The 26706-nt window shown below is 42.5% G+C and overlaps 1 pseudogene; it reads right to left on the bottom strand.

Moving 5' to 3' along the window:
* Positions 1-26362, bottom strand: part of LOC122335042 — a 47111-nt pseudogene extending 20749 nt beyond the window's left edge.
* Between the last annotated feature and the right edge of the window lie 344 nt (positions 26363-26706).

Genomic DNA, 26706 nt, shown 5'->3' with positions numbered 1-26706 from the left:
CAAGATAGTGATTACGCCTAAAGTCAATGATTCTGGCACTTCGCTTCTCTCTTCCATAGTTTTACATAGCTTCCATAAAATGGGCGCTAAAACCTCGATGAACGTCTTATAAAACTCGTGTTAACCCATCCTGATCCTGGGCTTTATTTGGTTTTGTTTGTTTTATTGCTTCTTTTATTTCTTCTATGCTTATTTCTATCACACATATTTTATCGCCCTTAACTTGGCATCAACGTGTCTAAAACTTCATCTACGCACTTGTTTACACCTTCTTTCTTAAAACAATCTCCGCATGTGCCTCCACCACTCCTATTATTTCAACATAATCAGTTACCTTTACACCTTTCCATCCTCCAGTTCCATAATATGATTTCTCTTCTGCTTTTTCTAAATTCAGAAAGAACTTTGTACTCCTCTCTCCTCAACCGCATACTGTGCTCTACTCCTTACTTTTTGCACCCTCACTTTTTACTATTTCATACTCATCCATTTGCTTTTATCTGACGATAACATTCTTTGGTCGTACTCAGGATTACTTTTCATTTTTTTGCTTTTCTCCAACGCCTTTTCACAGTGCTTCTATTCTACTTTCCTCATTAAAGTCCTTTGCTTTGAATAGTTAATGCTTCTTCTTTAATTTTTCTTCATTTTCCCACCACTCACACACATTTTCATCAAACAAAGGGTTTTCCATTTCATAACTTATGTTTTCTGATATTTTCCTTATAAGCCTCTTCAGTTAATATAGATGAATTCAAACACCACACTTCCTCCTCTTTCTCCCAGATTTATACCTATCTTACTTTTATAGCTGCATGATCAGCCTATTCCTAAAAAAACTGTATTTCACATTTTTAACATAATTTAATATTTCTTTTAACTAAACACAAATCTATCCTGCTTTTGTTTTAAGTTTCCTTAATACCATTTGCTCTAGAAAACTCTTCTCAAATGGGTTTTCTTCTCTCCAAACATCTACCATTTCTTCACTTTAATCCACTCATTTAAATATTTCCTGTATCAATATCCGATTTGAAATTAGCAGTGCTTGAAGCATCTAATCTTGTGCACCACACATTGAAATCTCCAACCACTATACATTTACCTTTACATAATGGCTTTGTTTAAAAAGTCTTTCTTCAGCTTCTACATTTGGTGCATATATATTTATCAATTCCAACACCATTACAAAACACAAATTCTATAACTACCACCTCCTTATCTTATATATTTGCTTTACACATTTCAGTTTTTCTCTTTTTATCAAATTGCAACACCACACATGCTTTTGAGTCCCATGATTAACTAAAATATCTTTCTTCCCATAATTTTTAATATTTCCATAATATCCTCTGTCCAATGTGTTCTTGTAAACAAATTATGTCTGCTTTCAACATACCAATCACCTTCTCAACCTTTTTGATTCTCTTAGTCCATTACTATTTAAGCATGCAATGTTCATTGTGCCCCACATAGCGAATATTGCGTTAAAAGGGTTCTATAGCGCATTTAAATATACTAAAAGTCTTACTTTTCCCCTATACTCCATCTCTTTCTTCTTTCTTTGCCTCTGCACATCTTTCTCCTCACATGTGTCCATTTCTCCTCCCATTTGATTCTGAGTTCTGCACCACATTCTTTCCTTCTCCACTGACCTTTCCCTCACCTGAAACGCCATGCCTTGACTTTGGCATTACCTTCTTGGTTTACCACTTTTTGCTGTCTTCCTCTTCTTCAGTCCTCGGGTCCTTTCTTCTCTTCCCTCTCTGACCTCGAGATCAATGTCCTTGGACAGGTCTCTCCCAGAGCCTCTCTGTTCTGCTGTGTCTTTTCTGCTCCTCGCTATCCCTTCTCACCTCCTCCACGGCCACAGACCTTCCCTCCTCATTTCTCCTTCCTCTTCCACCTCATACAGATCCGTCCACCTCCTACTCCCTCTTCAATCTCCACCACAGTTTCAAGACACACACAAAATCCAGTTCCCATCTTGCACACGTTGCAGATCCTTCATTACATTCCCGCATAATGTCCTTGTTTACACACCTGAAACACTTGAAGCTCGGACAGTCTCTCACAACATGCCCAGCTGAATGCACAAACGACACACCACTCGTCTGTCATGTATTACTCGAAAGTGCTCAGCACCTCCCACTGTGTCTAACTTTGTAGAATATGGCAACGTATTTGACGGTGTCTGTGAACTTAACTTTCAAAAATCTTGTTCCATCCGCGATATCAGTTCCTGGCCACATTCTCCTTTTAATTCTTGAAACCGCCATCACCCCATCTCAGCCAGCTTTTTCAATATTTCATCGCCCTGATATATGTGGGCAGACCCAGGAACGAAACCACCAACTCTGTGCTGCTTATTTCTCTCATTATGACTTGCTCTTTTTATATTTAGTCTGTCCAGCAATTTCTCCTTCCTTTCTCCTCCTGCATAGTCAGCTCATATTCTCCTGGCGTTTTATATCTGCATCCAATAACCACTCCACATTCTTTCTTTTTTACTTTCTTTCAACACCCATCATAGTAATTCTGTCATCTCCATCTATCACCACGTGTACAGTTAGATGCTTTGTCATAATTTCTCTTCCTTTGTTCGCCACAAGGACTGCTCCCTTCAAATTCCTCTGTCCAATCTGTTTTCCTTCTCCATGTTCTTTTTCTGCATTTTCCAATCTTCAGAAACAGAAATATTTATCCCCAAACAGCAAGAGTTGCCTGGGGATTAAAACAACCGTTCAAAGAAAATCCCTGCTTATTTGATCGTAGTTTTCCAAATACAACAAAGAGTTCCAAGCCTTCCAAACAATCAATTCACCTGTTCTCGCCACTGACTCACTCACTTCCTGAATTCCAAAAGAGGGCGCTCAGGTGGTATGGCTGCAGCGAAAGCAGCCTGCGAATGCGAGCTATTTAAAGAAGGCACCGCAGCAGGCCAAAGATTTACATTTACATTTACATTCAGTCATTTTGCAGACGCTTTTATCCAAAGCGACTTACAATTGAGAGTACAACAGCGATTGATTTTTTGAGAGACAAACAGACAGAGTAAGTGCTCACACTACATTTCACACAATATTTATATTCTTGTGCTTGCGCTTTTCCTCCCACTCAGGTGTCCTTCACAGAACCAGGTGCAGTTGTTTCTTCTCGACCAGTAGATAGGCTCAGCAGTCTCCATATCTTGTTTCTGTAGATAAGACATTTTGCACAGCACATACACATAATATCAAGTAGAAAAACTCAGAGCCTTTATGAGGCCTGGGCACAGTGCTTCTATTGAGTAAAACCTGTAAAACATAAATCCTTTAAAACATAAATCCCACAATTCCCTGTCTTGATCTCTTTGAAAGAGATCACAACCTTGCTCCACTTCTTCCTCATCTTCCATGTCACCGACTGCTTCTCCCCTCTCTCTGACCTTCTCGAGAGGTCAGCTCGAACTGTTGTCAGAGGCCTGCTAGGGGCAGAACAGAAACAGCAAGCAGACAGGTGAAACCATGTGTTACCTTTTCCAGCCAACTGTACGTAGAAAAGTGAGGTTCTCGTGACAGTTATTTTCATGGGCTCTGACCACCTGGGGCAGACCATTTTCGTTTCATTTGTTTCAGCCTCACCCACTGCTCGTCAGGTCCTCTTTCGTGTCCAATTCCTGTTGCCCTATTTCAGGCCAAAACTTCTGTGGGGAAAATGTGTCAATAACAGCCCCACCTTCCGCGGGCAGGCCCCAGGTGCATCGGTGCACCCATACCCAGGCATTGGGGCCCAGGGCCAGGAAACCAAGGTCCAGTGGTTAATTCAAAAGGAGTAAATCCAGTGGTTCTGTTTATTGAACATCTCACAGACATTAAAGCTATTGGTAATGCTTCTACCCAATTCAGAGAAGTGCTTGCACAGATTTCGGCTATTTTGTTTTTAGGGTCTGGTTCAGTCGTTGAACTTTACCTTGGCTTTGAGGATGGTAGACTGCTCCATATGAGTGCTTCAATCCTAGAGCTGACTCTACTTGGTTCAGATGCTCATTTTTAAAGTGTGTACCATTGTCTGACCCTATGACTTTGGGGAACCCATGTATAGGTATGTAGTGATTGATGAGGCATTTTATCACTGACATTGCATCCTCCTGGCACATGAGGTAAGCTTCGGGCCATCCTGTGAAACTATCCACCATGACCAGTAAGTATCTCTTTTTGTGGACAGGATTTATCATGTCTGTGAAGTCAATCACAGTCATGTACCCAGGGCCTCTATCCGTGGGAAAGTGGCCAGGCAACGGATGTGTGGTGGGCTTGACATTATATTCACTGCAGGTCTGACATTCAGCAATAGTGTTACTGATCATGTGTGGTAAAATGGATGCCACCACCCCTTTAACCTTTTGGTCATATCTTTTGAATTACTATGTGCTTTGCGAGTGGGCCTCTGCTAGCACTGAGACAGCTACTCTAGCTGACAACACAGGGCTTCCTTCTGGACCTCTCCACAGTCCCGAGGCTGTTTTTGTTCCCCCCTTTGTAACAATTCCAGGTAGTTTGTTCTTCGGGAGGATGCAGCTTGCTCTCTAATTATGAACTCTTTGATTGGCTTCCTGTTGATGTCACAAATCCCACTTTGGCCCACCCTTGCAGCTCAACTGTAGCTGCCCCTACTGCATAGGCAGAATCTGAATATATGTTCACCCTTTACCACTTCCCTTTTGCAATGCTGATGTTAAAGTTAATAATTCAGCTCTTTGAGCTGATGGTTTAGTTGACAACTTCTGTTGGACTGTTACTGTCAGGTCATCTCCTCCTGTTAGGGTTATGTATTGACATTATGCAACTTTGATCCTTCAGTTTCAGTATCCATCGGGTGCCAGGCTTTGTCCGCTTGGTGAGAACGGAATGTTGGAGTTAAATGTTGACAGTTATGCACCTGTGGCCTTTTAGTTTCAGTTTGATTCTTGGTCATAACATGGCCTCCAGTAGAATACTGATAGGGCCACCGGAAGAATCTGAAGGAGTGAAGATTCTGACGCACAAGAAATGTGGCCAATTGTTTTCATTTACTGTATCTTGTCCTTTCCTCTATAAATAAAGTGACTTGCAACCTGAGCGTCGGAGGAGGCAAAGCAGGGAAGGAGGCAGAAGGCGGGGCCTGCCCGCCTCCGCCTCAGGCGGACTGAGATCCGGCCTGGAGACAAAAGGGATGTTAAGGGAGAAACCTGCTTCTCTCCCGCTTGCAACCGACAGCGCAATCCTTGCAAGCTTAAAAATCCAAAAACTTGTCTTGTGTTTTATTTCGCTTTGAGTTGATCCTTCCTGGTAAAGAGCTGTTTGAGTGAAATAGTCTCAACATTTACTTGGTCCTTCGAGCCGGATCCCAACACGACAGAGCGGAGGAGGAGAGGACGAAGAGGAGCCGAGAGACAGTCTCTGATCAGAGCCAGGCAATAGCTGCCTGCAAAAATCCACCACGTGAATTCGAGGGGGTCGGTGATTCTTCGTCTGGAAAAATGAACTTCTCCGGCTGTCTGACGGAGCCGTTGGAAGGACAACTCAACGCACTGATCAGGTGATATACCGTATTGTTTTTATGGCTGAAGTATGGGATGAGACTGCAGTATAATAGGTACCGCTCGAGTTCGTGAGCCAGTGATTTGCCTGTTAAGGTGAAGGATCTGTATCGACAGTGAAGCCAAGATTACTAGCTGCTTTGGAAGCACAGTAATCTCGACAGACGAATTCAGATTCCGTTTTTCCAGCCATCCAAGTGGCTAATCCACATTACGGTGTAGAGGACGATCGCAATAGATACCTTAATGCGTATCGCCCATGGTCAGACCAAGAACTTAAAGAGGCAGTAAATGCACTTGGTCCACTTGGAAATTTTACTGCATGGTTAGAGAATTTTCACCAACTGATACATACGCATCGTTTAAATGGCCAAGAGATTGATAGAGTTGTGAGATTGGCTTTTAAATACGAATATGGCCAGGATAGGGGTAACTTCATGGGTCTAGACAGGAATGATGATCCGTTAGCTCATGATGGAGCGGCATTGCGAGACGCAGTAGAACATGGACAGGGATTGTTGAAAAATAAGAAAGGAAAAGCAGACAGGGCCCATACTTTCGCTGCACTCACTGCCCTCCCCCAAGGCATGACCTTGCTTGGTGCAGACACTTTCTACCAAGCTAATCGGAGAAGGAGAGGGAGGAAAGAAGAATGTGGTCGAGGTAGAGAGAGAGCGGTGTTGAGACAGAGACGCGATGACAGAGAATATGATAGGTGTTTTAATTGCCACAAGGAAGGCCATTATATCCGAGAATGCTCAGAACCGCTAAAGCCCAGAACACAGGGTAGAAGCCCCGAAGAAAGCCACAGACCAGCCCCATATAATGATCAATTATGACTAGGCGAGCCCAATAATGACCCCATAGATGACTCAGAAAATGACTCAGATCTAGGCGAGGCTGACAATGACCCCAAAACTGACCTAGACTTGCAGACCAGTATCGAGGCTTTTCTTAGCTTTGTCAAGAAGCACTCGCTCACCCGAACGAGCTAATAGTGAATTGAACCCGAGTAAAATTTCTCTGTGACTCAGGGCAGACAGAACAGTATTACATGACAGAATTCCAGAATTGCTGCCTAGCTATATAAAAAAATATATATATATATATATATATATATATAGATATAGATATAGATATGTATGTGTATATATATATATATATATATATATATATATATATATATATGTGTAAAATCAGCCAATGGGCTGTTTTCTCTGAGACACAAAAGTAGTGTTATGTCCAGGTTGCCCAGTAAACCTCCTGGGTAGGGACCTTATGTCCCCACTTCAAATTTCTATACACCCACTGACAAGAATCTACTAAATTTGTTACCAGAACCAACACCCCCAAAAACAGAAGTTAAAACTGACAGGGACCTACATGTGACTATGTATTACAAGCGAGACCCAGGGCCCAACCCAGACTACTATTTAGAAAGGTTTTTTGAGGCTAGGCCCTCAACACGTGACATTGAGCACACTATACACAGACAGAAAAGGAAATGCTGTTTGCTCTGTAAAACTTTACAGCGAGGCACAGCGACTTTTGAAGGTCAAGGCAGACCGCCACATTTATCTTTGTCTAAGGCAGATAAGATTGGTGGGAAGTGAATGAGAGGCGCTCTCTCTATTCCAAAACAGTGAACTAGATGTGTACACTTACCCCCAGAGCCCATCTGACTAAAAAAAAAATAGTATGACATGCTTTAGCTGCTGTTGAGATAGATCCCTTTTCTCAAAGCAGTGCCAGAAAAATTTTGGTCAAAAGGGAAGACAGACGTAGGGTTAATGACAACAGCATCACCTGTGGTTATAAAGCCAAAACACCCGCTTTCCTCAGGGATTTGTTGATAGCCCGACAATCTTTTCATCAGAACTAATGAGCTGTCTGTCACCCCTCGCAGTTCCAACCCACAGTCAGGTTTTAGTTTATGTCAATGACGTATTGATTGCCTCAGACACACAAGAGCACAACAAAGAAGCTGCTGTAAAGTGTTTCAGCATTTAGCAGCGACAGGAACAAAGCTTCTTTAGCCAAACTGCAATGGGCAAAACAGGAAGTGGTATTTTTAGGTCACAGAATAACCCCGCTAGGTAGAGCCCTAACTGACAGCAGAAAAGAGGCTATACAGCTAGCACCAAAACCCGAGACAAAGCAACAGATGTTGCAATTTTTAGGTTTGTGTAACTACTGCAGACAATGGATTGCAGACTACGCCATACTAACACAGCCCTTGTTAGACATGATTTATGGCATTCCTACAGCCATGAAAGATAAGATTAGCTGGACCCCGGAAGGGGAAAAAGCTTTCACACAGCTAAAGGAGGGATTGATTCAATCCACAGTGTTGAGTTTACCTGATTATTCCAAACCATTTAATCAGACAGTAGACTGCAAGGACAAATTTATGATGTCAGTGCTGACACAGGAGTCAGGTGGAAAGAACAAACCAGTAGCTTACTACTCCAAGAGGTTAGATCCAGTGGCTTGTGCACTTCCACCTTGTGTGAGAGCTGTATGTGCAGCAGCCCTAGCAGTCCAGGCATCAGCTGAAGTAGTGTTGTTTCATAAACTCACACTATTGGTCCCACACTCAGTCGACGCACTATTAATTGAAACAAAAATGTCATTTCTATCACCAGCAAGACATTTAGCTGTCATGTCCATTTTAATGTCACAGCCACATCTCACCATCAAAAGATGTACGACATTAAACCCATCTTCTCTGTTGCCAACCTGTAATGACGGCACACCACACTGTTGTTTGACCAGCACAGAACAGAATTGCAAACCTAGGCCTGACTTGAGAGATGTTCCATTGACAGAGGGAGAGACACTGTTTGTAGATGGTTCATGCTCTAAAAATAGTCAAGGTGAAAATCAATGTGGTTATGCTGTTGTGTCAGAAAAAGAGATAGTGACTGCAGGAAACTTCCTCTCATTACTCAGCCCAGGCAGCCGAAGTTATAGCGTTAACAAAAGCGTGCCAAGTATCGCGAGAAAAAGACGTCACAATCTACACAGATAGCCAATATGCATTTTCTACTTTACACCATTTTGCGGCACAATGGGCGCGAAGGGGCATGAAAACTGCTAGTGGTCAAAACGTGAAACACGCCGCCCTCCTTACAGACTTATTAAAGCCATTCAACTCCCTCATACAATTGCAGTGTGTAAATGCGCGCACACACAAAGGGTACTGACCCAGTTTCACATGGCAATGCAAAGATATGTGAGATACATAAAGTAACATCAGTAGAAACTCCATTAGACATGTCAGTAATATCAGACATGCAAAAGCAAGCACCAGCGTCTGAGAAGCAGATGTGGTTAACAACAGGTGCACAAAACAGCAACAATTTTGACATATGGTAAACATGTGTCAACAGGAGGAGATGGTGCATAGGGTTTTATGCACCAGGTGTTATGCACCAGGGTTTAATAACTACTAAAAAAAAACAAATTTTTGTGAATCTTGTTTGATCTGCTGTAAACATAACTGCAGACCTAAGAGAGGTCAATTTCCAAAGCCAGACTACCTTTTCAGTTTATCCACATGGATTTTATTGAACTGACACCTTGCCAACAGTACAAATACTGTAATGTTCAGTTTACCGCTGTGTGATGATGTGTGTGAGAAACCACAAGAGCAGCATACACTAGCAGAGTGGATGAACAAAATGTTGAAATTTAAAATGTTTGAAATGTTGTGAGAGCAAATGATCTTCCAGATATACCTCTGTCCCCACAGATACTCAAGAGTGAAACCAGGCGACAGCATCCTGATTAAAGCACCGTGGTGCTGACTACTAACTGCCTTGAAGACCGCTGAGAGGTCTACGTGGATTCATCAGAGCCACTGTAAAAGGTCACAGAGTTTCCTGCCTAAAACGCACGAGTATGGGTGTGAAGTCCGGTTACAAAGGGTGGTGAAGGCAATAGGCCTCGCTGGTCTCAACCGGTGAAGAAACCAACAGAGCCCTACTCATTTTTAGCATGGCGTGGAAAGAAATCACCTTTGTGGCAGTAGCAGTTCTGGTGGGAGTCCTGCTGTGGATGGATGCGGAGGAGAGAGAGACGATTAAAGGGAAACTGAAACTAATTGAATTTTGACTGGTTCACAGAACAACATGAACTAAAGACTCATTTTGATTTGAACATGTTTATGCATTATCTGTGTTTTACCATGTTTAAGGGCAATGATTACTAAAATGATTAGCCAGACATTTCTCAGTTTTACCATGCTTCTCCACCAAGAGAAAATGGAGAGCTTTAAGCATCATGTATGAAGTCTCAGTTAAAACCACAGCTGTGACATGGCTGAGTGCTGATGTTATGATACAAAAGGTACACTGATAAGCTACAGTAGCCGTGCTGAGAACAAGAGGCACCGTTTTATTTCATTCTTCCTTTTCAGTTTATTTTCACATTTTCCTCCTATGTTCAAGCTTAAAATTTTATATTGTATACATTATGATTAAGATGCAAGCCTTACAGGTGATCGCTTGAGGTAACATTTTGGGGGTCGGTTGGGAATTTTTCTCAGATACTGGGGTTTTCGCCCAACCTTGCTGTTTAAAGTAAGCATCGACTATGTAATCCAATAATCAGTAGAGATGTAGTTCAATATGCATATGCCTCATTATGTTATTTTTCAGGTGCTAAATGTCAAACAGGAGGGAGATGTTAGGGTTATGTATTGACATTATGCAACTTTGATCCTTCAGTTTCAGTATCCATCGGGTGCCAGGCTTTGTCCGCTTGGTGAGAACGGAATGTTGGAGTTAAATGTTGACAGTTATGCACCTGTGGCCTTTTAGTTTCAGTTTGATTCTTGGTCATAACATGGCCTCCGTAGAATACTGATAGGGCCACCGGAAGAATCTGAAGGAGTGAAGATTCTGACGCACAAGAAATGTGGCCAATTGTTTTCATTTACTGTATCTTGTCCTTTCCTCTATAAATAAAGTGACTTGCAACCTGAGCGTCGGAGGAGGCAAAGCAGGGAAGCCTGCCCCGCCCCCGGCCTCAGGCGGACTGAGATCCGTCTGGAGGCAAAAGGGATGTTAAGGAGAAACCTGCTTCTCTCCCGCTTGCAACCGACAGCGCAATCCTTGCAAGCTTAAAAATCCAAAAACTTGTCTTGTGTTTTATTTCGCTTTGAGTTGATCCTTCCTGGTAAAGAGCCGTTTGAGTGAAATAGTCTCAACACCTCCCCTACACTGGACACCACTGCATACCCAGCAGAAAGAGTACCCTGATCATTTCTGAAACAACATCCATCACAAAACAAGGTCACGTCTGGTGATGACAGTGGCCTGCTACTCATACCCTCCCTGATCTTGCTGTCTTTTTCTACCCTTTCCTCACACATGTGGGGCTCTCCATCCACCACTAATTCTGCCATATTTATGCCCTTGTGTTCATGTACAATGTTTGGTGCAGTCAATATCTTGATCAATTTGTTTTGCCTTTGTGCAGAGAATGTGAACGAGGAGGAGGTAATGAATGCTACCAGTGAGTGGTTTGATAGAATTATCAATTGGTGTCCCATTTTCACATGATTGGTTTTTTCGATCATTTTAGCTACGCCAGCAGCGAATTGAGCACAAGGGCTTGTTTCTGTTCAACCACGTCCAATGGAGCACTCACATAACTCAACACTCGTCGTTGTTGAAATTGTTTCTGGTAGAGCACACCACTCACAGTTTTGCCCATGGTTGTCACATCTAAATGGAAAGGTTGGCCATAGTCTGGGGTTTGTAGAGCAGCAGCCTTTGCCATGTCCCCTTTTTAGGGTAATGAAGGCCTGTTCAGCCTCTGTTGTCCAATTCAATTCACCCTTACTGTTTTTCATTCCAATTTCCTTCACTAAAGCTCTCAGAAAAGCTGTTCTTTCAGTGTAATTCACAATATACTGTCTGCTGTAACCTATTAGGCCCAGAAAAGACAACATATCTTTCACATTTTGGGTTTTGGGTGGTTTAGTATGGCTTGTTTGGTGTCATTTGTCATAGAGGTTCCCTGCCGACCCACTAATCATCCTAGAAAAGTGACCTCTGGCCGGCAGACTTGCAACTTTTGTTTGCTTGCCTTCAACCCTACCTCAGCCAGAAGTGACAGCACCCTCTCTGTGTCTGTCAGACAGGTGGCAGCAGATGTAGATGCAATGAGCAAATCATCCACATATTGAACCACAATTGTGTTGGTATCGACTGTCAGATTGTCCAGCAGCTTTCTTAGCTCTTGGTTGAAAATGCCAGGGCTCAAAATGAAGCCTTGTGGTAATCTGGTGTAAGTGCACTTCCGGCCGTTGTATGTGAAGGCAAACACGTCCCTACTCTGCTCTGCTAAAGGTATACAAAAAAATGCATATGCCAGATCTATACAGGAGAAGTGGGGTCAATCTGGTTAAAATGGTGTAAGGATTTGGAGTGGGCAGTGGTGTTGTCAGAACCCTCTCATTTATTTTTCTCAGGTCATGGACCATTCTATATTTCCCTGTGGAGTGTTTAATGACAGGCAGTATTGGGGTGTTCCACTCAGAGGTGGTCTCACACAGCACTCCCTTGTTCAATAGACTCTGAATGGTGGGGCAATACCAGTCATGGCCTCACAATTATTTCTATACTGTTTCTCCTTTACCACTGTTGTTTTGTCTATTTCAAAAGACACTGGCTGAATATCACAATAGCCCACATGCTCACTTCCTGTTGACCATAACTTTTCTGGTAGGTTGGCTAGCATCTCTTCTGCTCCTGGCCCATCCATTACAGCATTAGTCTTTTCTCTGTTTGACCTTAACTTCTCGTAGCTGCCCTCACATATTTCCTCTATGTGTAGTCTGTGACCTCCTGTCATGTGGGATCTTTCCCAACCCTGTCTCTCATCTGCCCAATCTGCTGGAGATGTGTGGTACAGAGACAGTTTTCATTTCAAACCAGTCATATTGTTCCTCACTTAACCTTACTTCCACAGCTACCCCTTCCTTTCCAATGTAGATGACTGAGCCTTTCAGGTTGGTATGTCTTTGATCTACATATTGGCTAAACTCTGTTGCATAAACCTCATCATTACTTTTGTCATAGTATAGAGTACAGTGGAATGGATCAGAAACTGGCAGGAAGTGTCTCAACAGGTCTGGTCTCTGGTTTATCAGCTGCCTAAAGTTGGTTTGTTCTGGATGCAGCACTCTGACCCAATAAATGTCCACCCCACTCTTCCTGCTGTAGTTAATACCCATTGACCAGCTGCAGGTACTAGACCACCCTTAATGCAGCAGTTTTGTGTTTTTCCATTTGGAAAAGTTAAAATGATGCCCTCTGGGCTACACAGAATTTTCACCCCCAATTTTACTAACAGGTCTCGTCCGAGGAGAGCAGAGGGCACACTGGCAGAGCATAGGAAAGGGTGCATGACCTTTTGACCTGCTACTTCTACAGACAGAGGTTTGGATATTGGCCAGGCTACAATTTCCCCAGAGAACCCTTTGACTTCCTGTACTTTACAGGAGAGTGCGTCCTTTCTCAACCATTCCAGCCTGATGGTAGAGAAGGAGGCCCCAGTGTCCACTAAGGCCTGTACTGGCTGTCTGTTGACCAGTATAGTTAGGTAGGGCTCAGCCTCAGCCCCCTTACAGGTTCTCTGTGGGTCTTGTCAATAATCCGCCTGGTCTGCCTGGCCCCAGACTGGGCTTTGTCTGGGCACCTGTTGGTTGGTAGACCACGGGACATTTCTGGGGACACCTCTTCCTCTTCCCTGAGGCCCTCCTCTGACAGGAGCCCGTCCCCGTGCAGGAGGTTGTCCCCCTCTATTCAGTGGGCAGTCTCTTTTCCAGTGATCACCTGCTCCGCACAGATAACACCCTGCTCTCTCCCTGGTCTCCCGTAATTCCCCCTATAATTTTGGTTTTGCCACCCATGTCCATATGGATAATCACGTGGGCCCTGAGGCTGATAGTTTGCTGCCCCTTGTGACACTTCCTGTCCCTTCATCCCCTGATTCATTACAGGCATTTGCAGAGCTCCCTCTCTAGGCTTCTTTTTATTCTTTTCTTTTTCTGCCTCTATTTGCAATTTTAGTAGTTGTGTTTTCAGTTTTTCTACCTCAGAATCCTCCCTTTCTTGTTTTTCCATGGCTTTGTCTACATAGTAAATGAAATACCTGGCCCATGTCTCTCCACTACCCCCACACATTTCTGGACTGTTTTCTACTTGTTGTTTTGCTTTTTCTGGAACTCCCTTCACTACTGCCTGCCTGTAAAACTCTTTACAGATGTCTCTGCAATCTGGGTGCTGCCCTGTCCTTTCTTCCCATTCAGCTTCTGTCCTATGCAGATATGTTGATGCAGATTCTTCTGCTCCTATCTTAAATTTGATAGATTGATAAGTCATTTTTGGTGTTGGATAGAGGTTTGTAAGAGCCCTGCTTATTTGGGTAATTACTTTGGACAGTGGTTTCTCATTGGCCATGTCTTCTATTCAAGCTTCATCCTCTAGAGTAGTCATCTGGGTTCTGGTAAGCAGATGTCCCATTAGGGCCCTAAAGTCCCCTATTGCTAGTTCATTACCATGGGTTAATGTGGTGAGTTTATTTAACAATCTCATTCCTCCTTAGTTAGATCTGGCAATTTCTGCAGTACTGCATTCATGTCTGCATTTCCCCATGGTCTATACTCTGAATTCTGGTGTCCTCCTATCCTGTACAGTGGATACTGGGTTGGGTATGTTGTTCTAACCCCCATGTCTTTCTTTAAATTTAAGGCTTGTAATAAGGTGGTTCCTGGGGCACCTCCTTCTCCTTTGTGGGGGCTGGTAGCTGTACCAGCCCTGGGTGGGCCTGTGCCGCCTGTTTAGAACCCCGTCTATGTCCAGCTCATATCCAGTGATTGTTACACTATCCTTTTCTTCACCCTGACCTTTAGCTAGGCTTAGCCCTTTCATTGAATCTTCCCTACATTCTTCTCTGATTTCCCTTTCCCTTCTTTCGAGTTCTGTCCTCAGCATTCTGACATTTTCCTCCTCATGTATACTTTCTTCTCCATACAGACTACCTTCTCTGCTTCCACATGCTGCCTCCTCCTTATGCACACCCATCAGTCTCTTCCTTTCTCCAGTCAGCTGCCCTACGTGTCGCTCTCTAATTCCTCTACTTCCTGAGTTCTCTGAAGTATTTCTCTGTCTAAACTACTGTTAATGATTGAACTCATGGGTTGTTTTGTCAGTTCTTCATTTATTAGCTCTCTTACTCTTTTTTTTCTTCTTCTAACCTAGCCTCCTCACTTGGTTCTACCTCAACTGTTCCTCCTGTTAGGACAAACCTTCCATTTTATTTGCCTGTTTGGTTGTCGTGGACACTTCCCCTGCCACAACATGCATCACATTCAGCATTAAAGGAGCGGAAGGGGACTTTTCTACATAAGGAGGGGTGCTTAGGTTTTTCTTCTTCTGATTGTTTCTCATTAAGAGCTGCAATTTTTACCCTGCAGATCATGACACTGTTTATTCTGCTCCATATTCTAGTCTGATAGGCCTTTTCTTTCACCTCTTTTTCTAATTTCCCTTCAGTAAAAATGTTTGCAGCTTGCCTGTTCTGTACCGCCATTTATGCTCTTTGTCTGCTCTTTCTTTTCTCTCATTATGGCCCTTAATAGTTCCCCTTTGGTCTCAGTGGAATTGTCCCACCCATTAATACACTCTAATTGCTTCCATGCCTTTTCTAATTCTCTTGTCACCCTTGGTTTTTCTTTAATTTCAGCCTGTGCCAACATTTGTCTACACAATTTATCCCATACTTCCTTATAGGTAGTCATTTTATCAGTTTATATTTTGCCCTAGTCCAATTACACTTCTCAAAATTTGGATTATGACCAAACAGTCTGCACCATCAGGTTATTGGGGTGTTTGTATGTCTAACTTTTTTATGCTTCCCTATGGGTAATAATTGGCTTTTTATTATTTAATCTAACACCACCTACTTTCCCAGGATCAATGTCCTTAATACAGAAACCACTGTGTGTGTACTGCTTCTTTCACTCATTTAGTGTCCCAATCTCTTGGGCTCATGCATTCAGCTTTCTCCGCACTTGAGGCCAAACCCTCGCGTCCGTTCCTACCAGGTCACACTTAAGTGAAGGTGCGCGACAATTTGGTCTCAAAATACTTGAGATCAGCTTATCTCATTCACACACGCACTCAGGTACACACATAGATCGATATAACACCACACTTCACAATATTTCTTATACGTTTTTTTTTGTACCACACCGGGTTTCACAAACTGCAATTTACCACGCCGGGTTTCACAAACTGTAGAGTACCACGCCGGGTTTCACAAACTGTAGAGTACCACGCCGGGTTTCACAAACTGTAGAGTACCACGCCGGGTTTCACGAAATCACTCTTTTAGTGAATTTCAACCTTGCCAGAAAGTTACCTTTTGCAGTTCAACCTTGCCAGGAAATTACTTATACAGTTCAACATTTCTAAAAGGACATTACCATTTTTCTATTATTTTTGACTGCATTTACTTCTTTAAATCCTTTGAATTCGTCAATTATTCTGATTTCAATATACAGAAAACCACTGGTGCCTCCACCACTCCAACCAGATAATTTAGAGTAATCAATCCTGCAGTTCTTTTGTGAAAATGTGACTGCTTACCTGTTTCGTTGTTCAGTACTGATGGTTGAAGCAGAGGATTCCCAGCAGAAACCTCGTCTCAGACAGATCCGGGTGCCCCCTCCAAATTGTTGGGACAATCTTCGTTGTTTCCCTCCCAGGTTCAGGTCTGTCAATGATGAGACTTACTTTTAAATTTACTATCTTAATTAGTTTAATAAAGTCAGAATAATTGAGACTGAGCTCAGGATACAGAACAACAGCATTAAAGGCATGCAGGGCAGTCCTGTATGCTCACACTACATTTCACAGAATATTTATATTCTTGTGCTTGCGTCTTCCTCCCACTCAGGGTGTCCTTCACAGAACCAGGCGCAGTTCTTTCTTCTCGACCAGTAGATGGGCTCAGCAGTCTCCATGTCTTGTTTCTGTAGATAATACATGAATTGACATGAACAAAGAAACGCCGTTCGGAGCGATCACGTGGCAAACAAATTAAAACTTCTAAAAGTTCTTTGACACAAACAAAATTAAATAAAATCTTTGACACGTGTTCATAAATCGTAAAAACTACTCCCAGCTCAACGTGATCACTCCAAACTGTGTTTCATTGTTCATGTAAACAGGAGTTTTTAAATCGACTTTATTTGAAATGGATTATTCAACGTGGTGGTGTGCAATACTGATACCCTGTTGTACCATTACAACACAAAAGAGGAGACACAAAAAAGTTAAATTACATTAAACACAAAAATAAATGACAACATCAAACAATACAATTCAATATTAATATTAAAGAAACAACACTAAATAGATAACTACAATCCAAAACCCCCAAACAATTAATTAAAAAATCCTCAATTCTCTGTTTCCCCATTCCACCTTAGCCAATGGTACATCCAGGCGGAACCAATAAACAAATCCCTTGTTCCTGCCAGGACTCCAATTTCCCCAAGTATCGCAACTCTCCGTCCATGGCTAGCCAGGCGGTAACTTAAACTCAGAATAGAAAACAAATATTAATAACAAAATACAATGCAATCCATCTGTGTGCACTCCAAATGAACGCGATTGTGAATAAAGTGATGAAAAAAGGTATGCAAACCAAAATAAAGTAATAATTGTTTAACAGATGCGCATCTGTTAAAGAATTATTACTTTATTTTGGTTTGCTACTACCCTCATCACTTTCATTCTGTCGCGGTTCATTGTGTGTATTGTTACTATAAACGTGATTAAGAAAATAAACCAAACAAAGAATGGAAATGATAACCTTAAATCTATATGAAATGTATAAAAGAAACTGAGTGAGCTTTGGCTACCTTAATGATCTTGTGCGGCCACATCTCGGGCCGTCACAACACCATTGACATGAATAAAGAAACTCCGTTCGGACTAATCACGTGATCACGTGATGGCGTATCAAACGAACTAAAACTTCTAAAAGTTCTTTGACACGAACAAAATTAAATAAAATCTTTGAAACGTGTTCATAAATCGTAAAAACTACTCCACGCTCAACGTGATCACATAACGTTTCCCACGTCCTGATTTTTCCATCTTGTAAAGTAAAGATTTGTAAAGATTTTTCGTCTTTGTAAAGTCACCCTGTTCAGTGAGCACACAGACTGCCTTGCGTACTTCTCTGATATATTGACGTGGGCAGCCATTCCACTTTATCTGACAGCGCAATCTAAGAGAAGGCAGAAATGGAGCTCTGATTTTGGATGGAGATGATAAGCCACTGAAACCTCTACTACAATGTCTAAGTCGTTAGTTAGCATCACCCTCTGCATCCTCATCCCCACGGTTCATCCTCCTCTTGCATGAGCAGGCCATCAAACAGCAGCTTCCATCAAACCACTCTGGACAGACATGGGTCCTGCTTGTTAACCACCGTCACTCTCAGCCTTTGCTCAAGGATTTTCACTGGCAATGATGCACAGTGAGCGCATGTTTGTAGACCTGTCAGCGATATCTGAGTGTGTTTTGAGCTCATACACATGATGCACGCTCAAAATGAGGATGGGCGTGGGCGGGATGAAGATGTCACAATCTACTTCCTCATATTTGGAGATGGATTCCAATGACGTCTTGTCTGTTGAAATGTTTAGCGAAATCAGCAAAGACAGAATGTGCTGAGAGAACTTGCTGCAGTCTCAATGGGACAAAAGTGCAAATGAGGTTGGTAGAGGTCAACCGACTGATAACTTCCGCACTTGATCCATTAAAAATAAAGAATCAAAAAAAACCAACTGATCAGCACAAGAATACTGATCCATGATGTTGATACAATTTTGCAGTCACAAACAGGCAACATGGCAACATATCCAGGAATTTAACTTGTCACAAGATAACTAGTTACGTCGCACTATATATATACATAATAAATATATATACACATAATATATATACATAATAAATATACAAAGTAAACATATGTAAACTCGGCATGGCTGCGGCCATTCGTGACCTGTTTGAGTGAATGCTGGAGAAGGGGTAGGTAAGTTAATTTAACTTTAGTTTACTTCATGTTATGCTTAGGTTAGGAGTGACAGCCTCCCGTGTACTTGTGTTTTATTAGGTAGTGTAGTTAATTTGGGCGTCGGATACGCTGAAGACCTCGGTTTTGTTTCTACATTTTCTTTTTGCTAGTTAGATTAGTTGGGTTGGGGCCTTAGTTATTAGGAACGTTTTGCTTTTAATTTTTTTTTTTGATTTGGCGTCACTCATTCTTTTCTCTTCTCTTTTAAGTTTATGAATCTATCTCTTCTGTTTAAAAAGAAACTGTTAAAATAAAAGCAGATTGATTGATCTATGTTTGCCTCACGGACATTCTTTATTGCAGTTCTTCGCAGCAGTTGCATCTCACTTAAATGTTACTACATCCCCATTTAACAACGAACACGTAACAGTATGTTGAATAACCCTAATGTTCAATGCAATGCAAAGTCTCAATGCATTTAATTTTGATGCACTACAAAATCAATGTATTTCTGATACTGGTCTTCTGTGACTCTTTATATATTTCATCCTCATGCCACTGTTTGAGTTTTTACCGTGGTAAAAGTGGATGCCAACGTTGAATTAAGAAGGTATGTTGAATAACCCAATTGTTCAATGCAATGCAAAGTCTTAATGCATTTAATTTCAATGCACCAAAAAATCTGTGTTTTTCTGATACTGGTCTTCTGTGACTCTTTATATATTTCATACACATGCCACCGTTTACGTCTTTACCATGATAAATGTGGATGACAACCTTAAATTAAAAAGGTATGTTGAATAACACAAATGTTTAATGCAATGCAAAGTCTCAATGCATTTAATTTCAATGCACCACAAAATCTGTGTATTTCTGATACTGGCCTTCTGTGTCTCTTTCTATATTTCATTTACATTGCCTCTGTTTATGTCTTTACCGTGGTAAATGTGAGTAAGTTACTAACATTAACTGAACAAGGTAATTTCAGTAAAAAAAACCCCAAACATTCACTATAGTATAAACCAATAATTTTTCTAATTTGTATACACCATGTTCAGTTGCACCTGAACATTCCATTATTGTTATTATGACATCATGTTTTGGAACACAGTTGTGTTGTAATCTTTACTCTGTTTTAGCCACGTTGCCATGGTAATGGACATTAACATTAACAAGGTAAGTGCAGTAAACAAAAAATGTATCACGATATAAAATCGCTATTTTTTTCGTTATATACCATAAAATCACTGTATTTCTGATACTGGTCTTCTGTGTCTCTTTATATACTTTATACTTTCTCTACATACCACTGTTTGAGCCTTTACCGCGGTAAATGTGGGTTGCATAACAACATCCAACTAACAGGGCAGGTTCAGTAACCCAAATGTTTATTACAAAATAAAATAATTTTTTTTCATTCAAAAGCATAAAATCTGTGTATTTCTAAGACTTCTGTATTTTTTTTCTACATTTCATCTACATGCCACTGTTTGAGTTTTTACCGTGGTAAAAGTGGATGACAACATTAAATTAACCAGGTATGTTGAATAACCCTAATGTTCAATGCAATGCAAAGTATCAATGCATTTAATTTTGATGCACTACAAAATCATTGTATTTCTGATACTGGTCTTCTGTGTCTCTTTGTATATTTCATCCTTATGCCACTGTTTGAGTTTTTACCATGGTAAAAGTGGATGACAACGTTGAATTAACAAGGTATGTTGAATAACCCAATTGTTCAAAGCAATGCAAAATCTCAATGCATTTAATTTCAATGCACCACAAAATCAGTGTATTTCTGATACTGGTCTTTTGTGTCTTTTTCTATGTTTCATCCATGCCACTGTTTGAGTTTTTAGCGTGGTAAAAGTGGATGACAACTTTAAATTAACAAGGTATGTTAAATAACCCAGTTGTTCAATGCAATGCAAAATCTCAATGCATTTAATTTCAATGCACCACAAAATCTGTGTATTTCTGATACTGGTCTTCTGTGTCTCTTTGTATGTTTCATCCACATGCCACTGTTTGAGTTTTTACCGTGGTAAAAGTAGATGACAACATTAAATTGAGAAGGTATGTTGAATAACTCAATTGTTTAATGCAATGCAAAGTCTCAATGCGTTTAATTTCAATGCACCACAAAATCTGTGTATTTAAGATACTGTTTTTTTTTCTCTGCTTGAATCTCTCCATCTACATGCCACCGTCTATGTCTTTACCGTGGTAAAAGTGGATGACAACATTAAAATAACAAGGTATGTTGAATAACCCAATTGTTCAAAGCAATGCAAAATCTCAATGCATTTAATTTCAATGCACATAAAATCAGTGTACCTCTGATACTGGCCTTCTGTGTCTCTTTCTATATTTCATTTAGATGCCTCTGTTTATGTCTTTACCGTGGTAAATGTGAGTAAGTTACTAACATTAACTGAACAAGGTAATTTCAGTAAAAAAAAACCCCAAACATTCACTATAGTATAAACCAATAATTTTTCTAATTTGTATACACCATGTTCAGTTGCACCTGAACATTCTATTATTGTTATTATTATGACATCATGTTTTGGAACACAGTTGTGTTGTAATCTTTACTCTGTTTTAGCCACGTTGCCATGGTAATGGACATTAACATTAACAAGGTAAGTGCAGTAAACAAAAAATGTATTACGATATAAAATCACTATTTTTTTCGTTATATACCATAAAATCAGTGCATTTCTGATACTGGTCTTCTGTGTCTCTTTTTATACTTTATACTTTATCTACATACCACTGTTTGAGCCTTTACCGCGGTAAATGTGGGTTGTATAACAACATCCAACTAACAGGGCAGGTTCAGTAACCCAAATGTTTATTACAAAATAAAATCTATTTTTTTCATTGAAAAGCATAAAATCTGTGTATTTCTAAGTCTTCTGTATTTTTTTTTCTACATTTCGTCTACATGCCACTGTTTGAGTTTTTACCGTAGTAAAGCGGATGACAACATTAAATTAACAAGGTATGTTGAATAACCCTAAAGTTCAATGCAATGCAAAGTCTCAATGCATTTAATTTTGATGCACTACAAATTCATTTTATTTCTGATACTAGTCTTCTGTGACTCTTTATATATTTCATCCTCATGCCACTGTTTGACTTTTTACCGTGGTAAAAATGGATGCCAACGTTGAATTAACAAGGTACGTTGAATAACCCAATTGTTCAATGCAATGCAAAGTCTCAATGCATTTAATTTCAATGCACCACAAAATCTGTGTATTTCTGATACTGGTCTTCTGTGACTCTTTATATATTTCATCTACATGCCACTGTTTGACTTTTTACCGTGGTAAAAGTGGATGACAACGTTGAATTAACAAGGTATGTTGAATAACCCAATTGTTCAAAGCAATGCAAAGTCTCAATGCATTTAATTTTAATGCACCACAAAATCTGTGTATTTCTGATACTGTTTTTTTTTTCTCTGCTTGAATCTCTCCATCTACATGCCACCATTTATGTCTTTACCGTGGTAAATGTGGATGACAACATTAAATTAAGAAGGTATGTTGAATAACACAAATGTTCAATGCAATGCAAAAGTCTCAATGCATTTAATTTCAATGCACCACAAAATCTGTGTATTTCTGATACTGGTCTTTTTTTCTCTGCTTCAATCTCTCTATCTACATGCCACCGTTTATGTCTTTACCGTGGTAAATGTTGATGACAACATTACATTAACAAGGTATGTTGAATAACCCAATTGTTCATTGCAATACAAAGTTTCAATGCATTTAATTTCAATGCACTACAAAATCGTCTCGGGTTACTTGACTGTAACCCTATTCCCTGAAAAAGCGGGAACGAGATGCTGCGCTGAATGCGCTAATGAGAATGTCTTTTGTTCGACCGGTTGTTGAAGCATGTGTGTCAAACACGCCAAAGTTTGGCTTATATAACCTCGGTCAGGTGATGTCACCCGATCACGAACACCTGGAGGTTATAAATAGATGTGACACGGAAACATCCTCAGGTCAAATTTTTGTCTGAAAGGATGTCCAGTCACGCCCACAGTGCGGCATTGAGGCGCAGCATCTCGTTCCGCTTTTTCAGGGAACAGGGTTACAGTCAAGTAACCGAGATGTTCCCTATCAAAAGCTACTCTCCATGCTGCGCTGAATGCGCTAATGGGAACGAGAATACCAAAGCCGCCGCACTAGGAGTGTCTGGACCCCCAGCGTTGTGTAGTGTGTGCACGCAACACTGAAGAGGTCTCAGACATTACTCTGGGATGTAGACTCAAGGACATGCGAAATAGTAATAGTACATAGTAGGGACATCCAAACTATAAAATCTAACAAATGTGTTGACCACGCACCTCATAGGCTAGGGCAGTAGCATCTCTCACCCAGTGTGACATAGTCTGTCTAGTGGCAGCCGCCCCGGTTGCGGCCACCATAGCATCTGGCTGCTCTGACTTATGCCACTGGCTAGTGCGGTGGACGTAAATCTGGAGAGCACGTACTGAACACAGTAAGTGAAGTTTCTCCTGCTCCGGTGTCATGAATGGCGGAGGGCAGAAGGCTTCAAGGACGACCGGATTTACAGTCGAGAATGGAACTTTCGGAAGATAACTAGGGTGAGGATGCAAAATAGCTTTTACCAGCCCAGGGTAAAAAAAAAATCTAGGCAGGATGGCGAGACTGACAGAGCCTGCAAATCCCCAATTCTCTTCAGAGAAGTAATAGCTGTTAGAAAAACCATCTTTAGGGTCAGAAACCTGACAGGCGCTGACTCTAGTGGTTCGAAAGGGTGTCCACCAAGCCCTCAAGCACTATAGCTAGATCCCATGAGAGAACTGTCGCCCTAGTGGGCGGCCTCAACCTCTTAGCTCCTCGAATGAAGCAAACAACTAGGGGGTGTTTCCCTACGGAAGCCCCTTCAACCAGAGCATGGCAAGCCGAAATGGCAGCCACGTAAGTTCTGAGAGTATTAGGACGTGTGCCTGAGGACATTTTCTCTTGCAGAAACTCTAGCACTGAAACAATCTGGCAGTGAACTGGGTCTGCATGGTGTGTTGTACACCAACTTTCGAAGATGTGCCATTTCGTGGCATATGTTCTTCTAGTGGAGGGAGCCCTAGCACTAAGAATACTCTCACATTACATTGGCTGAAAGGCCAGCATCACTTAGTTGGTCCCTCTCAGGGGCCAGACGTGAAGATTCCAGAGCTTGGGATGGGGATGAAATATTGTCCCCTGTGCCTGAGAGAGAAGGTCCCTTCTCACATGAATCGCCCACGGCGAGCCATCGAGGAGAGATATTAGATCTGAGAACCATATTCTGGTTGGCCAACGGGGCGCTATGAGTAAGAGGCGAGACCCCTGTTGACAGACCTTGGCTAGGAGCAGAGCAATTGGAGGAAATGCATAAAGACGCATTCTGGGCCACACATGGGCCATCGCGTCCAGACCCAGGGGAGCTGGATGAGTCAGAGAGAAAGTAGAGGGACATTGTGCTGTCTCCTGTGAAGCAAAGAGGTCCACCTCCGCTTCGTAAAATCTTTCCCAGATTTGACTGACTACTTCGGGGTGGAGTTTCCATTCCCCATGTGTCACAGCTTGTCTGGACAGCAAGTCTGCTCCCATGTTCATGTGCCCGGGAATATAAATCGCCCTGAGGTACAGGAACTTGTCCTGTGCCCAAAGCAGAACCTGCTGCGCTAGCTCGTTCAAGCGGCGCGACTGCAGTCCGCCCTGGCGATTTATGTAAGAGACTACTGCCGTGTTGTCCACCCGCACTAGGACATGGTAGCCTCTCAACTGCTGGAGGAAGTATTTCAGGGCCAGAAATACAGCCTTCATTTCGAGGCAATTGATGTGCCATTCGAGAAGATGACCTCTGCAGATCCCTTGGGCTGGACGGCCATCTAAGACCGCTCCCCAACCCGTGAGGGATGCGTCTGTCGTTAGCAACTTGCGACGACAACACGGACCTAGAGTGGAACCCAAAGTCAGAAACCGGGGTCTGAACCACATAGATAGGGTACGAAGCCCTCGACGCGTAACCCTTATTTGCCTCTGGGGATTGGCCCTTGGATGAAATCCCCTGGCTCTGAGCCACAACTGAAACATATCACTGTGGAAGCAGCTGCCATGAGACCTAGAACTCTCTGAAAATGATGAAGAGTGACTTTCTGGCCTAGCTTGATGCTATTTAGGGTGTTCAGAATGGATTCGAGGCGTGCAGGAGACAGCTGTGCCTGCATCGTGGTCGAATCCCATACGACCCCCAAATATGTTGTCCTCTGAACAGGGGAGAGAACATTTTTCTTGGCGTTGAGTCTCAACCCCAGCGATCCGAGATGAGCTAGGACGACATCCCGATGTTGAAGCGCAAGCTCTTGAGACTGAGCCAGAATCAGCGAGTCGTCTATGTAATTTAGAATGCGAATGCCCTGGAGTCATAAAGGAGCCAGAGCTGCATCCATGCATTTTGTGTATGTGCGGGGTGACAATGCTAGGCCGAAAGGAAGAACCCGATACTTCGCCCCCAAAAGCGAACCTCAGGAACTTCCTGTGTTGTGGCAATATTTCTATGTGACAATATGCGTCCTTTAGATCGATTGTCACAAACCAATCGCCCGGTTGGATTTGAGAAACAATCATTTTTATTGTTAACAACTTGTATGTTCTGAGGTGATGGTTCAATCCTCGAAGATCTAAAATCGGACGCAGCCCCCCATCTTTCTTGGGAACGAGAAAATACCGGCTGTAATAGCCTGACTGTCTGTTTGGTAGGGGAACACTTTCTATGGCCCCTTTGTCCAGCAGAGTTTGCAACTCCTGTATCAACAAATGCGCCCGTTCCGGTTTCACGGAAGTGAAAATCACGCCGTTGAAACGCGGAGGACAATATGCAAACTGAATCCTGTAGCCTCTTTCTATGGTCTTTTGGACCCATGGGGAGATATTTGGCAGTAGCTTCCACACTGCCAGCTTCTCTGAAAGGGGCACTAATTTTGACACTTCGTTTTGTTGGGGGGTTGTTAGATGTTCGCGTCCTGAAACGTGGCAGGAGGCGACCAAACATCCAACGTTTCGTTGAAACCGTTGCTCCCGAAACACCAGTGGCGGCAGAGACCAGTATCAGGGCTTCTTTTTCGCGGAGATTATGCTCCCAGTCTCTACGAGGGGGTGCTTGGCTCGCCACACTGTCCTTCTGTGCCTCACGCCTCAAAGGAACTGGACCTGGTCAGGGCCGGGTGGCCGACGGTCCCGACTCTTGAGCACGGCGGGGAAGAAACCTCACAAACGCTTCCTCATAGCGTTTCGCCTCCCGAAACCTAGTGGCGACGGTATTAACTGCGTCGCCAAATAGGCCGGAAGGCGAGACAGGGGCATCAAGGAGGATGGCGCGGTCTTTGTCCTTGATGCCCGTGAGGTTGAGCCACAGATGTCTCTCCGTGGACACCATAGCAGCCATAGAACGGCCGATGGCACAGGCCGTCTGCTTGGTCGCACGAAGAGACAGATCTGTAGCCTGGCGCAGCTCTAAAAACGCCTCTTCGTCTATGGACCCGCCTGTGCTCAAGTCCTTCAGCAGGTCAGCTTGATACGCCTGCAGAACCGCCATGGTGTGCAGGGAAGCACCAGCCTGACCCGCTGCCTGAAAAGCTTTCCCCACCAGCGAAGATATCATACGGCACGGCTTGGTGGGGAGGGTCGGCTTTTTCAGGTGAAGATGAAGTCCCAGGGGAGAGATAGCCCGCAAGCGTCTCTTCCACCTGGGGCATCATCACATCCACGATAGTCAAATAAATCGACGTCGATGGCACGAAGACACGGGACGAATAAGGCTTACTCCACGAGCGCACCAACTCCTCGTGGAGATCGCTAAAGAAGGGGAGAGACCGTCGCTGAGGCCCCTCCACCCGGCCACCCGACAGAAATCTGTCGTCTAGTTTCGGGGGTCTCTCGCTCCTGGGGCCAGTCTAGATTTAATCTTTCGACTGCGTGAGTTACCACCTCGAGTAGCTCCTCATA

The sequence above is a fragment of the Puntigrus tetrazona genome, unplaced genomic scaffold (genome assembly GCF_018831695.1).
Source record: "Puntigrus tetrazona isolate hp1 unplaced genomic scaffold, ASM1883169v1 S000000694, whole genome shotgun sequence".
Taxonomy (NCBI): domain Eukaryota; kingdom Metazoa; phylum Chordata; class Actinopteri; order Cypriniformes; family Cyprinidae; genus Puntigrus; species Puntigrus tetrazona.
This window is presented reverse-complemented; position numbering and strand designations above follow the sequence as displayed.